General features: G+C 41.8%; 1 long non-coding RNA gene across 1 annotated transcript; it reads left to right on the top strand.

The window, feature by feature from the left end:
• Window positions 1-443: 443 nt before the first annotated feature.
• LOC136693953 (uncharacterized) lies at window positions 444-14855 on the top strand. Its single transcript, XR_010802134.1, has 3 exons — window positions 444-615; window positions 2929-3051; window positions 13710-14855. It is a non-coding gene; the product is annotated as an uncharacterized lncRNA (long non-coding RNA).
• The last annotated feature ends 603 nt before the right edge of the window (window positions 14856-15458 follow it).

Raw genomic sequence — 15458 nt, 5'->3', positions numbered from 1 at the left:
AAGTTACGTTAAAACCAAGCACACCATTGTTTTTCTTGTGAAATTCCCAATAAGTTTCGTGTGTCACATGACCCTTCTCCCATTGAAAAAACAAAAGTTGGATCCAAAATGGCCAATTTCAAAATGGCCACCATGGACACCACCCATCTTGAAAGGTTTTCCACCTCCCGTATAATAATGTGCAACAAACAGGAAGTTAATATCATCAACCATTCCCATTTTATTAAGGTGTATCCATATAAATGGCCCACCCTGTAGTTTGTGGTCTGTTTTTATAGATCTGAATTCTGACTGAAACACATTGTGTGTTTACACTGTTCCTCTCTGCAGCTGTTCCAGATGTGTATGTGTTTGTGAAGAAATCTCAGACTGAGTCTAGCAGACTGACCCTGACCTGCCTGGCCACGGGCTTCTACTTCAAAGACCTGAAGATGAGACTGAGGATATTCACCACTTCACTCCCTGATCATCTACTAACATCCTCAGGAGTCAGACCCAATGGTGATGGAACCTACCAGCTGAGGAAGAGTGTGGACGTCCAGGAGGAAGATACAGCAGGATACAACTGTTATGTGGAACACAGCTCCTTCCCTGGATCAGTGATTAAACCCTGGGGTAAATTTATCTGTGTTTGATTATCCACAAACACTGAAGAGTAGAGTCCTCCAATACACTCAGAATATCCCACTGTTCTTACAGTAGTTACAGTTCTTACAGGGGTTTATTTTAATCCAGAAACACTGAAGAGTAGAGAGAGTCCTCCATTAGACTCAGAATATCCCACTGTTCTTACAGTAGTTACAGTTCTCACAGAGGTTTATTTTAATCCAGAAACACTGACGAGTGGAGTCCTCCATTAGACTCAGAATATCCCACTATTCTTACAGTAGTTACAGTTCTCACAGAGGTTTATTTTAATCCAGAAACACTGACGAGTGGAGTCCTCCATTAGACTCAGAATATCCCACTGTTCTTACAGTAGTTACAGTTCTTACAGGGGTTTATTTTAATCCAGAGACACTGAAGAGTAGAGAGAGTCCTCCATTAGACTCAGAATATCCCACTGTTCTTACAGTAGTTACAGTTCTTACAGGGGTTTATTTTAATCCAGAAATACTGAAGAGTAGAGAGTCCTTCATTAGACTCAGAATATCCCACTGTTCTTACAGTAGTTACAGTTCTCACAGAGGTTTATTTTAATCCAGAAACACTGAAGAGTGGAGTCCTCCATTAGACTCAGAATATCCCACTATTCTTACAGTAGTTACAGTTCTTACAGGGGTTTATTTTAATCCAGAAACACTGAAGAGTAGAGAGTCCTCCATTAGACTCAGAATATCCCACTGTTCTTACAGTAGTTACAGTTCTTACAGGGGTTTATTTTAATCCAGAAACACTGAAGAGTAGAGAGTCCTCCATTAGACTCAGAATATCCCACTGTTCTTACAGTAGTTACAGTTCTTACAGGGGTTTATTTTAATCCACAAACACTGAAGAGTAGAGAGTCCTTCATTAGACTCAGAATATCCCACTGTTCTTACAGTAGTTACAGTTCTCACAGAGGTTTATTTTAATCCAGAAACACTGAAGAGTAGAGAGTCCTCCATTACACTCAGAATATCCCACTATTCTTACAGTAGTTACAGTTCTTACAGGGGTTTATTTTAATCCAGAAACACTGAGGAGTAGAGTCCTCCATTAGACTCAGAATATCCCACTGTTCTTACAGTAGTTACAGTTCTTACAGGGGTTTATTTTAATCCAGAAACACTGAAGAGTAGAGTCCTCCATTAGACTCAGAATATCCCACTATTCTTACAGTAGTTACAGTAATTACAGGGGTTTATTTTAATCCAGAAACACTGAAGAGTAGAGAGTCCTCCATTAGACTCAGAATATCCCACTGTTCTTACAGTAGTTACAGTTCTTACAGGGGTTTATTTTAATCCACTAACACTGAAGAGTAGAGTCCTCCATTAGACTCAGAATATCTCACTGTTCTTACAGTAGTTACAGTTCTTACAGGGGTTTATTTTAATCCAGAAACACTGAAGAGTAGAGAGTCCTCCATTAGACTCAGAATATCCCACTGTTCTCAGAGTAGTTACAGTTCTTACAGGGGTTTATTTTAATCCACAAACACTGAAGAGTAGAGAGTCCTCCATTAGACTCAGAATATCCCACTGTTCTTACAGTAGTTACAGTTCTTACAGGGGTTTATTTTAATCCAGAAACACTGAAGAGTAGAGAGTCCTCCATTAGACTCAGAATATCCCACTGTTCTTACAGTAGTTTCAGTTCTTACAGGGGTTTATTTTAATCCAGAAACACTGAAGAGTAGAGTCCTCCATTAGACTCAGAATATCCCACTGTTCTTACAGTAGTTACAGTTCTTACAGGGGTTTATTTTAATCCAGAAACACTGAAGAGTAGAGAGTCCTCCATTAGACTCAGAATATCCCACTGTTCTTACAGTAGTTTCAGTTCTTACAGGGGTTTATTTTAATCCAGAAACACTGAAGAGTAGAGTCCTCCATTAGACTCAGAATATCCCACTGTTCTTACAGTAGTTACAGTTCTTACAGGAGTTTATTTTAATCCAGAAACACTGAAGAGTAGAGTCCTCCATTAGACTCAGAATATCCCACTGTTCTTACAGTAGTTACAGTCCTTACAGGGGTTTATTTTAATCCAGAAACACTGAAGAGTAGAGAGAGTCCTCCATTAGACTCAGAATATCCCACTGTTCTTACAGTAGTTACAGTTCTTACAGGGGTTTATTTTAATCCAGAAACACTGAAGAGTAGAGAGTCCTCCATTAGACTCAGAATATCCCACTGTTCTTACAGTAGTTACAGTTCTTACAGGGGTTTATTCTAACCTAGAAGCATTGTGTCTGTGTTGTTCCTCACTTTTTTTTTTATACAGATGGGAAACCCAGTGACTGTTCCGGTGATCTCTTTGTGATTATTGGAATATTTGATAAAGAGGTCGTGTTGTTGGTGGCTGTAGTTGTGGTCATCTTTCTACTTATAAAGAAGTGAATGAATGGTGAGTGTTGTTCACTTTAAAGATTTTGCATATGATTTAAGACATGAGAAATTAATTGTCAATAGTATAGTCAGATAATCCTTCAAAATATATTTAATTCATACACAAATATTAATTTCCTTTATATAATTTATTTGTTTCACTGGAATGTATTGCACTGTAGTGCCAGTCCAAAAGGTGAGTTTAACAAGGAGGGTTGTGCCAGGGAGGGCATCAGGCATGAAAAACTGTGCCAAATTATTCATGCGAACCGGATGAAAAGGAACAATAACCATACTTGGAAAACAGAGAGAATCTTTGAAAATCTTCTTTCAGGTGGTGTGATGTTTGTAGTTTAGACAAAGGCTAATGAAAGAAACAAAAATATAATAGCAGTTTTTTATTATCATAGAGGAGAAAATAGCAAAGAAATATCGCTTTGTTTAGTCCAGGTGGACCAAAGTATAAAAAGGCTTATTACAAACCCAAAGAAGATATTTCTCACAAAAATGCTGCTTATTCCACATGATAATCATATTATATAGCATTGTTTTTAACTTTTAACATGTTTAAATTAAAATTTTATCAATTAATTATGAGAGAAAAACGTGGAGCACCTATATGCAGTATTGAAATCTGTTGCATGATTACAGCAGCTCAGAGGGACTAAACTAAGCAACCTGCAGTTCACTACTCACCACTATGGGGCACTCAAATAACATTGTATCATAGAAGAATCCTTAGTCCCATGAAATCTTACTGTTACATGTGCACGTTTCTCTGCAATTAATATACCATTACTAAAATCCCTGCCTTTTAATTTCAAATGACCATATTATATGTTGGCATCCTGTTCGGCTGTGGCTGCATGGGCTCGCGACTGCTACTGCATTGTTAATCAAAATACGCCACATAATAGTTAAGAAAACAGTAAAAACAGAGCGTGTGTTAGTGTACGGTCGTCAGCAGTTGCTACAATTATGTACATATACCGACTTCTACTTCGTAACCATGACTACACATAAGTGGCTGCCTAGCTTCAAAATGCTACAGCAAGACCCATGGACGTACAGAGCAGGAGACTCATCCAACAACAACTTAAAAAAAATACAGCTTCCATCAAGCTTTCTCTCCAACGTTTGCTTTCTGTAGAATAAATTGATTATTTACAGCTTAAATTCACCACAAAATGAAAAATGAGAGACTGCTGCACAATAATTCTAACAGAAACGTGTTCGGGGGGCAAAGCTGAGGGGTTTGCTTTACCCATAAGTTGAAATAAATATAAATTCAAATTAAAAGTCAAAAAATAAAGTCAAATTTACAAAATATATATGTAAAAAAACTACAAAACCCAAAGTGCCTATTTCACTCTTAAACCCCCCTGCAGCTTTACAAAAAACTTGTTCAATCGGGGGAAACAGAATTTGCCCAGCAACTCATAGACCAAATAGATTCCAATCATACAAATATTTGTTCAAAAAACATTAAAATTTTTCATTTGTATATTTCAGTCAATAAAAGAATAAAACTGTTCTCCAAACAAAATGCTAGTCCAGGGGAGGAAGAGCGAAAGAGAAAAGAAAAAAGAAAAAATAGAAACTCGTCGCGTCCACTCCGGTGCTCTAAAATACACAATAAAACAGCCGGCGGTAATTTAGAAATACTAAAATTAATTTGAATAAAATGAAGTTCCCGAGCAGGAGGCTATAACCTATAGTTAACAACTAACGACTACTATTAGCAGCTGGATAGAACTCAGGCCACATCACAACATTTAAGGCTGCAGTACTCACAGAGCTCCGAGGCTGATCATAACTAGCCTCAGAGTCTGCAGCGTCTCGCCTTTGATGTGGGCGTCTGGACACTCCCCGTCTTGCGTCTCCAAGCGTCAGCAGTTCCACTCTCGGTCAGGCAGCTGCTGCGTTGGTCACTCTCAGGGTCGCTCACAACGGCTCGATTCCCCAGCTCAATCCGCCGCTACGCCAAGTCAGGTAACAGCAGGTGGCAAGCAATATATGAAAAATAAATAAATAAACAAATAAGTAAATTTACAACCCACTACAAATAATATTCACACATTAACACAATAAAACTCAATTTAAGGGTGGCAGGGTGGCACAGCAGGTAGTCACACAGCTTCACCTGAGCCTCACACACCGGGAGGAGAAGAACACTTATGTGTGGATGCTGTTCTTCGACTTCAGTATAGCATTTAACATTATAATTCCACAGCATTTGGTGAACAAATTGGAATTACTGGGTTTCAGCACCCCCTACGCAACTAGCTGCTAGACTTACTCACTGAAAGACCACAGTCAGTAAGGGTTGGACAGAACTTCTCCAGTGTCATCACCCTCAGCACAGACTCTCCTCAAGGCTGTGTGCTGAGCCCCTTGCTTATCTCTTTGATGACACAAATTCACCTGACCTGAAAACATAGCGTTACTGGTCAAGAGGGCACAGCAGTGTCTGCACTTTCTGTGTAGGATGAGGAGAGTCCACCTCCCTCTGACAATCCTCACCACATTTTATAAGAGAAATATACAGAGCAATCTGACTGCATCACTATGCAGTGTGGAGGCTGCAGAGCCTCTGACTGAAGGAAAGTGAGGAGAGCACAGAAAATAATTGGGACTTCCCTTTCCTCCATTCAGGACCTGGCATCAGTGCGCTGCATATTCTGAGCCAATAACATCATCAGTGACCCCTCACATTCTCACTGTGGACTGTTTTTCCTGTTGGCATCTGGAAAAATGTTCCGGAGCATTCGTTGCATGACCAGCAGGTTCTGTAACCGTTTTTCTTGTGCAATCAGACTGCTGAACACATAACACTTGGATGATTTAAGGTTTAATACCGGACTCTATGGCCTTCTGTCCAATCATTTATTTACATCAATTAATATTTATGAACAATTTTAATTCCATAGGTCACTTTTTTGACTATTTTTGCTGCTGTTCATTCATCCATCCATCCATTATCTGTAACCGCTTATCCAATTTAGGGTCGCGGTGGGTCCAGAGCCTACCAGGAATCATTGGGCGCAAGGCAGGAATACACCCTGGAGGGGGCACCAGTCCTTCACAGGGCAACACAGACATTCACTCACACACTCACACCTACGGACACTTTTTGAGTCGCCAATCCACCTGCAACGTGTGTTTTTGGACTGTGGGAGGAAACCGGAGCACCCGGAGGAAACCCTCGCGAACACACCAACTCCTCACAGACAGTCACCCGGAGCGGGAATCGAACCCACAACATCCAGGCCCCTGGAGCTGTGTGACTGCGACACTACCTGCTGCACCACTGTGCCGCCCCCTTATATCAATCAAATCAATCAAATTTTATTTATATAGCACTTTTCACAACAGAAAGTCATCACAAAGCAGCTTTACAGAGATCCGGGTCCAAGCCTATTATGAGCAAACCAGGGGCAACAGAGGCAAGGAAAAACTCCCTCAGCACACGAGGAAGAAACCTTGAAAAGAACCAAGACTCATACGGTGAACCCATCCTCCTCGGGTTGACACCGGAGACACAACAGAGAATAGAACAGAAGTAAAAGTGAAATGATGACAGACGAAGGGGTTATAGTAATGTGAATGTAGTATATTACTGATGTATGGGTCTGAGGAAGGAGGAGGTGATCAGTGATTCTGTGTGAGTTAAAAGTAGGTGCAGAGGTAATCTGAGATAAAACAGCATGGCCAAGCGTTATAGTGTAGATGAGACAAAGCCAGGATCTTGTACAGGATTCACAGGGGTTGGATCAGGGCAACACCTGGAGAGCAGCAGAACATATCAAGGCATGAGAGAGACAGGAGAAAGAAAACCAGAAAAAGGGAAAAAAATAAAATACAGATATTAGTAGGTTCATGGTAAAACAGGGGCAAAATTGTCCTGCGAAAAAGCTTCCATGGGTCAGGCAAGAGAACCCACCAACAGACAGCATGTTGGCGGTTACCAGAAAACATACTACCATAGCTACAGCTTTTTTTAGTTTGACAGTGTTAATACAAAGTAGGGATAATATGGAAACCAGCTCTAACACCAATAGAGAGGGAGTAACCTGCACACTGTCTATTGTCAGTGATTTCCGGTCATTGTTTTGTTGGTAAGAGCACAACAGCTGTGAAACGACTTTTTCTAGAATCTTAGCAATAAAAGGGAGGTTTTATATTGGCCTGTAGTTTGGGATATCAAGATTGTGTTTTTTAATATTTTGTTTGATTACCGCTAGTTTCAGAGGTTTAGGTACATATCCAATGTTGAGGGATGAGTTTATTATTGTGAGCAATGGTCTGTCACGCCCGCTTCTCAGGACTCCATATCTCAGAATGCCCCAGGAGATCACATGAATCCACACCGGTCCCATTCACCTGAATTCTAATCATGCACACCTGTTTGTCGCCTACTCCTCGTCTGTCTGTTCTGTTTTCCGTCTTTTGCCTCGTCCTTTCAGTATTGTTTCTGGCTCTGGACTCTGCCTGTTTTCGACTACGCTATTTGTTACATCCCTGAGAATGAGGTCTGCTCTCTGTGTGGGACCCTTGGTTGTTTTTGACTTCGCTTTTGGACTCGTGTTAATAAACTCTATTTGTGATCCGCAAGTGTCTGCTCTCGGGGCGGCACGGTGGCGCAGCAGGTAGTGTCGCAGTCACACAGCTCCAGGGACCTCCGGGTGACTGTCTGTGAGGAGTGTGGTGTGTTCTCCCTGTGTCTGCGTGGGTTTCCTCCGGGTGACTGTCTGTGAGGAGTGTGGTGTGTTCTCCCTGTGTCTGCGTGGGTTTCCTCCGGGTGCTCCGGTTTCCTCCCACAGTCCAAAAACACACGTTGGCAGGTGGATTGGCGACTCATAAGTGTCCGTAGGTGTGAATGTGTGTGTGTGTCTGTGTTGCCCTGTGAAGGACTGGCACCCCCTCCGGGGTGTATTCCTGCCTTGCGCCCAATGATTCCAGGTAGGCTCTGGACCCACCGCGACCCTGAACTGGATAAGAGATTACAGAGGGTTACAGATATTGAATGAAGTGTCTGCTCTCTGTCTGTTCGTGACAGAATACTCGGCCACACCATGCAGCCAGCAGACACAGACGCTGTAAGAAAGGCTATAACCAGTCAGGGCCAGATGCTAGGTCAACACCAGCAAATGTTAGCCAGAGTAACTCAATCGGTTGACTCCCTCGCTCCACAGCAACAGACTCAACAGCTCCAACTTTCTCAAGTGTTGGAGAGTTTGAACGCCCTGACAGCCCGTTTTCCAGCTCCTAGCTCTAATCCTGATCCACCCACAGCAGTTTTTGCTGTTGTTTCTTCATGCTATCCTGTTATAAAACCTGAAATTTATGAGAGTAACCCAGCTAAATGTAGCGGATTTTTGCTAAAATGTTCCATATTTTTTGAGAATTCGCCTCCCAGTAATGATCAGTCAAAGATAGGTTTTCTGGTTTCCCGTCTTTCGGGCAAAGCACATTGTTTGGGACAATGTAGTCAATAAAACGTACTCTGAATTCGTTACTACATTCCGTGAGGATTTCGTTCACGCTAAAGAGAGACAATCCTATGGAGAAATTCTTCTTACTCTGATGCAGGGATCTCGCACCACCGCTGCTTATGCATTAGAATTTCAGACTATTGCGGCCGGGAGTGGGCAGAATGAACCAGCATTAAGAAATGTTTTCTGGAATGGTCTCAACCCTGAAATACTTACTGAGTTGGCCTGTAGAGATGATGCTAATCTCCTTATCAATCCGCCTAGACCAACTTCTGCAGAAGAGGCCCAATACTTTGTGTCGAGCACACAATGCTGTCAAACGTCAATCCGTTCCTGGTTTTTCTTATCACCTGGCGAAGAACCCCAGTTCCATTCCCTGTCCTAGTCCCCCTCCAGAGCCCCTGCAGTGTGATGCTCTGAGACTTTCATAAGTAGAGCAACTTCATCATCTCCACTGTGGATTGTGTTTATATTGCTGTAAAAAGCATCTCTGGAGCGAGGCTCGATGCAAAATCCGGAAAGGACTTCACACGCTAACGTGGTGTAAAGGGGTTGATGTCAAAATCTTTTCTCATTCCAATCACTGTATACTGCCAAGGAAAATTGTCTCTGGAGCTGAAGGAAATTTCATTCACCCATCCCTCGTCACCCAGATGAACATCAAGTTGGATCTTTTGTGCAAGCACGTCCAGGTCCGTGCCCTAGATGGTCTTCTCATTGGAGGAGATCCTATTTCTCAAGACTGTCCCTGTTCGGCTCCAAACCAGTTTTTTACACTATGAGTACTTTCCTGATAAATTTCCTAGTATTACCCAAAGCAGACTTTCAGATTATTCTAGGATTACCTTCACAACCCTGTTATATAATCAGGGAACCATCGTGAAATTACCTCTTGGTCCAACTTCTGTCGATACAGTTGTCTGGTCCTGGGTAAAATATCTGTCCATTCCACGTCAGTAGAGAGTCCTGATTCAGATTCTCCTATACAAATTCCCCCGATATGCTCTAAGTACTCAGAGATATTCAGTAAGTTCAAAGCTACTAAGCTGCCCCCACATGGAAGTTATGACTGTGCCATAGGGAGGGTGATGTATGGAAAACGGCTTTCAGTACCACTAAGGGTCATTATGAATACTTGGTTATGAGTTATGGACTTGCCAATGCCCCGGCAGTGTTTCAGTCGTTTATCAATGACATATTCAGGGACATGTTAGGCAGGTTTGTTATAGCTTGCATCGATGTTATCTTGATTTAGTCTACAGATATTAATGCTCAGGGCGGCACGGTGGCGCAGCAGGTAGTGTCGCAGTCACACAGCTCCAGGGGCCTGGAGGTTGTGGGTTTGATTCCCGCTCCGGGTGACTGTCTGTGAGGAGTTGGTGTGTTCTCCCCGTGTCCGTGTGGGTTTCCTCCCACAGTCCAAAAACACACGTTGGTAGGTGGATTGGTGACTCAAAAGTGTCCGTAGGTGTGAGTGAATGTGTGTGTGTCTGTGTTGCCCTGTGAAGGACTGGCGCCCCCTCCAGGGTGTATTCCGGCCTTGCGCCCAATGATTCCAGGTAGGCTCTGGACCCACCGCGACCCTGAACTGGATAAGGGTTACAGATAATGAATTAATGAATGAATATTAATGCTCATATAATTCAGGTCAGTCAGGTTCTTCAACGTCTTCAGGAGAATAATCTTTATGTTAAGGGTGAAAAATGTGAATTTCATCAGCAAACCATTTAATTCCTGGGGTATGTAATAAATGCATCTGGTATAGTTATGGATGACCAGAAAGTGGAAGCTGTTGTTAACTGGCCAATTCTGAGAAATATTAAAGATCTTCAATGTTTTTTAGGGTTCGCAAACTTTTATAGGAGATTTATCAGGAACTTTAGTTCTATTGCGGCACCACTTACAGATTTACTTAAGGGTAGTCCCCAACGATTGTGTTGGTCCTCTCAGGCGCAAGCCACATTTGATGGTCTTAAAAGTGCTTTCACTACGGCCCCCATATTAAAGCATCCGGATCCAGAACTTCCTTTTGTGGTTGAGGTTGACGGCTTGGAGATGGGTATTGGTGCGGTACTGTCTCAACGTAGCGGAGATTCTTCAAAACTAAATCCTATTGCCTTTTATTCACACAAATTATCACCAGCAGAGCGAAATAATGGCATAGGAGATAGGGAACTTCTAGCTGTAAAACTAGCTCTGGGGGAATGTAGGCACTGGCTAGAGGGTTCTTTACATTCCTTCACAGTTATAACCGATCACAAGAATCTAGAACATCTCCGTACAGCAAAAAGAATGAATTCTCGTCAGGCCAGGTGGTCGCTGTTTTTCTCACAATTTCGATTCTCCATTAAGTTCCGTCCTGGTAGCCGTAACATTAAGGCTGACGCTCTTTACCGTATAAATCAGAACGGCCGAAGGGAGAACGCTGAGCAAAACACAGACCTTATACCTCCTTCAGTTTTTGTGTCAACTATAAGATGGGAACTTGATGGACAAATAGAGCAAGAAAATAGAATTAGGAGGTGCCCAGTGAATGCCCGGAAGGGAAGATGTATGTACAGGCCACTCTCAGAGATAATTTAATTACCTGGGCTCATTCGTCCCCGTCATCTGGTCCTCCAGAAGAAAGACGCACTACACAGCTTATCCTAGCACGTTATTGGTGGAAATCCATAAGAGCGGATGTTCATAAGTTTATTGCATCCTGTTCAGTCCGTGCCCAGTCTAAAACACCCAGAACTCTTCCTGCGGGTAAATTAATGCCCCTACCAGTTCCTGCACGTCCCTGGTCACACCTAGCCCTTGACTTTTCCGACCATTTTCTGACCATTTCAGGCACTACCTAATGCCTTAGATACAACTAAGGTTATATATACACATATTTTTCTTCATTATGGAATTCCTGAGGATATCCTATTTGATCGTGGTCCTCAATTCACATAACAGGTATGGAAGGCATTCTTTGAGCACTTGGGAGTTAATGTCAGTCTTACTTCTGGATGTCATCCACAGAGTAATGGTCAATGTGAGAGAGCCAATCAAGAATTAGGCAAATTTCTATGCATGTACTGTCATAATAATCCACAGGACTGGTCACAGTACTTGGTATGGACTGAGATAGCTCAAAACTCCTTGGTAAATTCTACAACAGAAATCACCCTTTTCCAGTGTATCCTAGGTTACCAACCTCCGTTAGCACCCTGGACAGCTGTGACCTCTGGAATTCCATCCGTGGATGTGTGGATGTGACGTAGCGAGGAGGTTTGGGAAGAAACCAACCAATGCATATCAGAGGCCCTTTCCGGTATAAAGAGCAGGCTGATAAGCGCTGGTGTAGTTCTCCCTCATTCCAGATTGGGGAATGAGTGTGGTTGGCTACTAAGGATATCAGGTTTGAGGGGAGATGCAGGAAGCCCCTACCCAAGTTTATTGGTCCTTTCCGTGTTTCTGGTAAAATCAATCATGTTACTTATAAGTTGGAGCTTCCTGCTCAATATCGCATTGCTAACTCATTTCATGTCTCTCTCCTCAAACCTGTGGTTTCAGGTCCCTTGTATGAGGTACTACCCAACAAAGTTCCACCCACGGCCGTTGATATAGAGGATTCTTCTATGTACACCCTGCGTGAGGTGCTAGACTCACGTTGACGTAGGGGGGTTCTTCAGTACCTTATTGATTGGAAGGGTTACGGTCCAGAGGAGCGTTCATGGGTGCCTGCAAAGGACGTCTGTGGTTATTTCCCTGCATACAAAGCATTCTCTAGTATCTGATTTATCTTGCTATCCTGTTGCCTAGTTCTCGTCTGTCTTTTCGGTTTACGTCTTTTGCCTCATCCTTTCAGTATTGTTGATCCTCTCTGGTTCTGGACTCTGCCTGTTTGCGACTACACTCTTTGTTACATCCCTGAGGTACTGTCTGCTCTCTGTGTTGGACCCTTGCTTGTTTTTAGACTTCGCTTTTGGATTTGTGTTAATAAGCTCTATCTACAAGTGTCGGCTCTCTGTCTGACATGGTCTAATGACTTTAGGTAAGATTTGTATAAATAATTGTGTTGGTATAGGATCCAATAAGCATGAAGATGATTTAGATGGGCTAATTAAACTAAGCAAGTCATTTTCATCAACAGAATTGAAGTAGTCTAAGTGCACCCCAGAGCTGGCAGGGGGTTCATCAACAAGAGCTGATGCGACTTTGGACTGATTTTGGATTTTGGGTCAAATGCAATCAATTTTATCATTAAAAAACCTGATAAAGTCATTACTACAGAAATCAGAGGTGACAATGGGGTTGATTTCCTTTTTGTTGCCAATTAAATTTGATACAGTGCTAAAAAGGAATCTAGGGTTGTCTTTGTTGTTTTCCGTAAGAGAAGAGATGTACTGTGATTTGGCTTTAGATAAGACATGTTTGTAGTTGGTGAGGCTGTGCTGCCATGCAATTCAGAAACATTCTAGTTTTGTGTGTCTCCATTTATGTTCATGGTTACGAGAAGCCAGTTTTAAGGCGTGTGCTAGTGGGGCCCCATGTCATGCACTAGGTGCCTTTTTTTTACTTGAAAGGAGAAGTGTTAAAAAAAAATCATACTGAGGCTTAACATCACACATGAATTAACAGCTACTTCTTAAAGTTAACAACAAAATCCAAAAGTCTTGAGGCAAAAAGCATATATATATATATTTTTTTTATTATTATTATTATTATTATTATTATTATATTTTTTTTTTTTCAGATTCTAAAGATATGGACCATTGTTTATATAATTTAACAACAAACAATTCACTATTTAGGTTCCAGTGTTAGGAGTGAAACTGATGAGGATGAAGCCAAGGAGAAGCAGAAAAATGAATGACCGTACGTGATTATGCACATGAAAATACAGATTTAACACAGAAATACACTGTAAAATATAAACTTCTTTTTGAAATATGGTATTGAGAGTATGAAGCCAAGGAGGAGGCAGAGCCCAACTGAATCATTTCCCTGATGAAACGGGTGGTACTGCGATCAGAGCTGAAAGTGTGTCTCTCATAAAACAAGGCCAAAAGAAAATTTTAACTTCATCCATAAACACAGGATCCATCTTCCAGAACTTACCCAGACTGCATACATGTCTCTGTATGTTTTTTTAAACAGCATAACTCATACATGTTAATTCATTCATTGTCTGTACCCTCTTATTCAGTTCAGGGTCGCAGTGGATCTGGAGCCTACCTGGAGTCACTTGGTGCAAGGCAGGAACACCCTGGAGTGTGTGCCAGTCCATCGCAGGGCAATATTATTGTGCCACCATGCTGCCCCTGATATAATTTACTCTTTTTTCATTGTGAGAGAAGCAACTGCACATATTATTAATATGTCATTAGCTAACTCCACCCTTGATTCTGCTACTTGTATTTTTAAGTAAATACTGTTTTTGTGCTCATGAATGATATATGAATATGTAACATTTAATCAAATATTTACTATGTTGTAAAATAGTGATGAATTTTTGTGCTCATTTGATGAGCATTTGATGAGTTTTTCTAGATTAAAAACCTACCTTTTCAAACAAGCTTTTGGTTAATCACTCACTTTCAGGTTATTCCTTCTATATTGGTGTTCGAGCTGGTTTTCATATTATCACTGTTCTGCATTAACCCTGTCATATCACCATAGCTACAGCATTCTTAGTTAGCTTTGTAGTAACCGCCAACACGCTGTCTGTCGCTGGGTTCTCTTGCCTGACCAGTGGAAGCTTTTTTCGCAGGACAAATTTGCCCGTTCTTTACCATGACCCTACTAAACTCTGTATTTTTATTTGTTCCCTTTGTCTGGTTTTCTTTCTCCTGTCTCTCTCTCATGCTTTGAGATGTCCTGCTGCTCTCCAGGTGTTGCCCTGATCCAGCCCCTGTGTGTCCTGTACAAGATCCTGGCCTTGTCTCATCTACACTATCATGCTTGGCTATGCTGTTTTATCTCAAATTAACTCTGCACCTAATTTTAACTCACACAGAATCCTTGATCACCTCCTCCTTCATCAGACTCATACATCACTAATATCATCATCCTCACCATTTTCATTTCTGCTTCTCCATCATCACTAATATACTACATTTATATTACTATAACCCCTTCATCGGTCATCATTTCACTTTTACTTCTGTTCTCTGTTGTTTCTCTGGTGTCGACCCGAGGAGGATGGGTTCCCCGTATGAGTCTTGGTTCCTTCCAAGGTTTCTTCCTCGTGTGCTGAGGGAGTTTTTCCTTGCCACTGTTGCCCCTGGCTTGCTCATAGGAGGCTTGGACCCGGATCTCTGTAAAGCTGCTTTGTGACGACTTTTTGTTGTGAAAAGCGCTATATAAATAAAATTTGATTGATTGATTGATTGATTGATTGAAATACTGAACATATTGAATGCAATGTGAGAATATTGAAGTTTCATTATGTTTAAAGTAATTCTGAATATATTGTACCATATATGTACAATATATTGTAAGTTTGAGAAAATTGAATAAAATTCTATATATATTGAATGAAATTCTGAATATGTCTGAGAAAGTTTTTTGAAGTTCTGAATATATTGAATAAAGTTAGAGAATATTGAATTAAGTCTGAATATATTAAATTAAATTCTGAATATATTAAATAAGGGCGACACGGTGGCGCAGCAGGGAGTGTCGCAGTCACACAGCTCCAGGAACCTGGAGATTGTGGGTTCGATTCCCGCTCTGGGTGACTGTCTGTGAGGAGTGTGTTCTCCTCCGGTTTCCTCCCACAGTCCAAAAACACACGTTGCAGGTGGATTGGTGACTCGAAAGTGTCCGTAGGTGTGAGTGTGTGAGTGAATGTGTGTGTGTCTGTGTTGCCCTGTGAATGACTGGTGTCCCCTCCAGGGTGTATTCCCGCCTTGCGCCCGATGATTCCAGGTAGGCTCTGGACCCCCCGCGACCC

This window comes from Hoplias malabaricus, chromosome 4, assembly GCF_029633855.1.
Source record: "Hoplias malabaricus isolate fHopMal1 chromosome 4, fHopMal1.hap1, whole genome shotgun sequence".
NCBI classification, from domain to species: Eukaryota; Metazoa; Chordata; class Actinopteri; order Characiformes; family Erythrinidae; genus Hoplias; species Hoplias malabaricus.
This window is presented reverse-complemented; position numbering and strand designations above follow the sequence as displayed.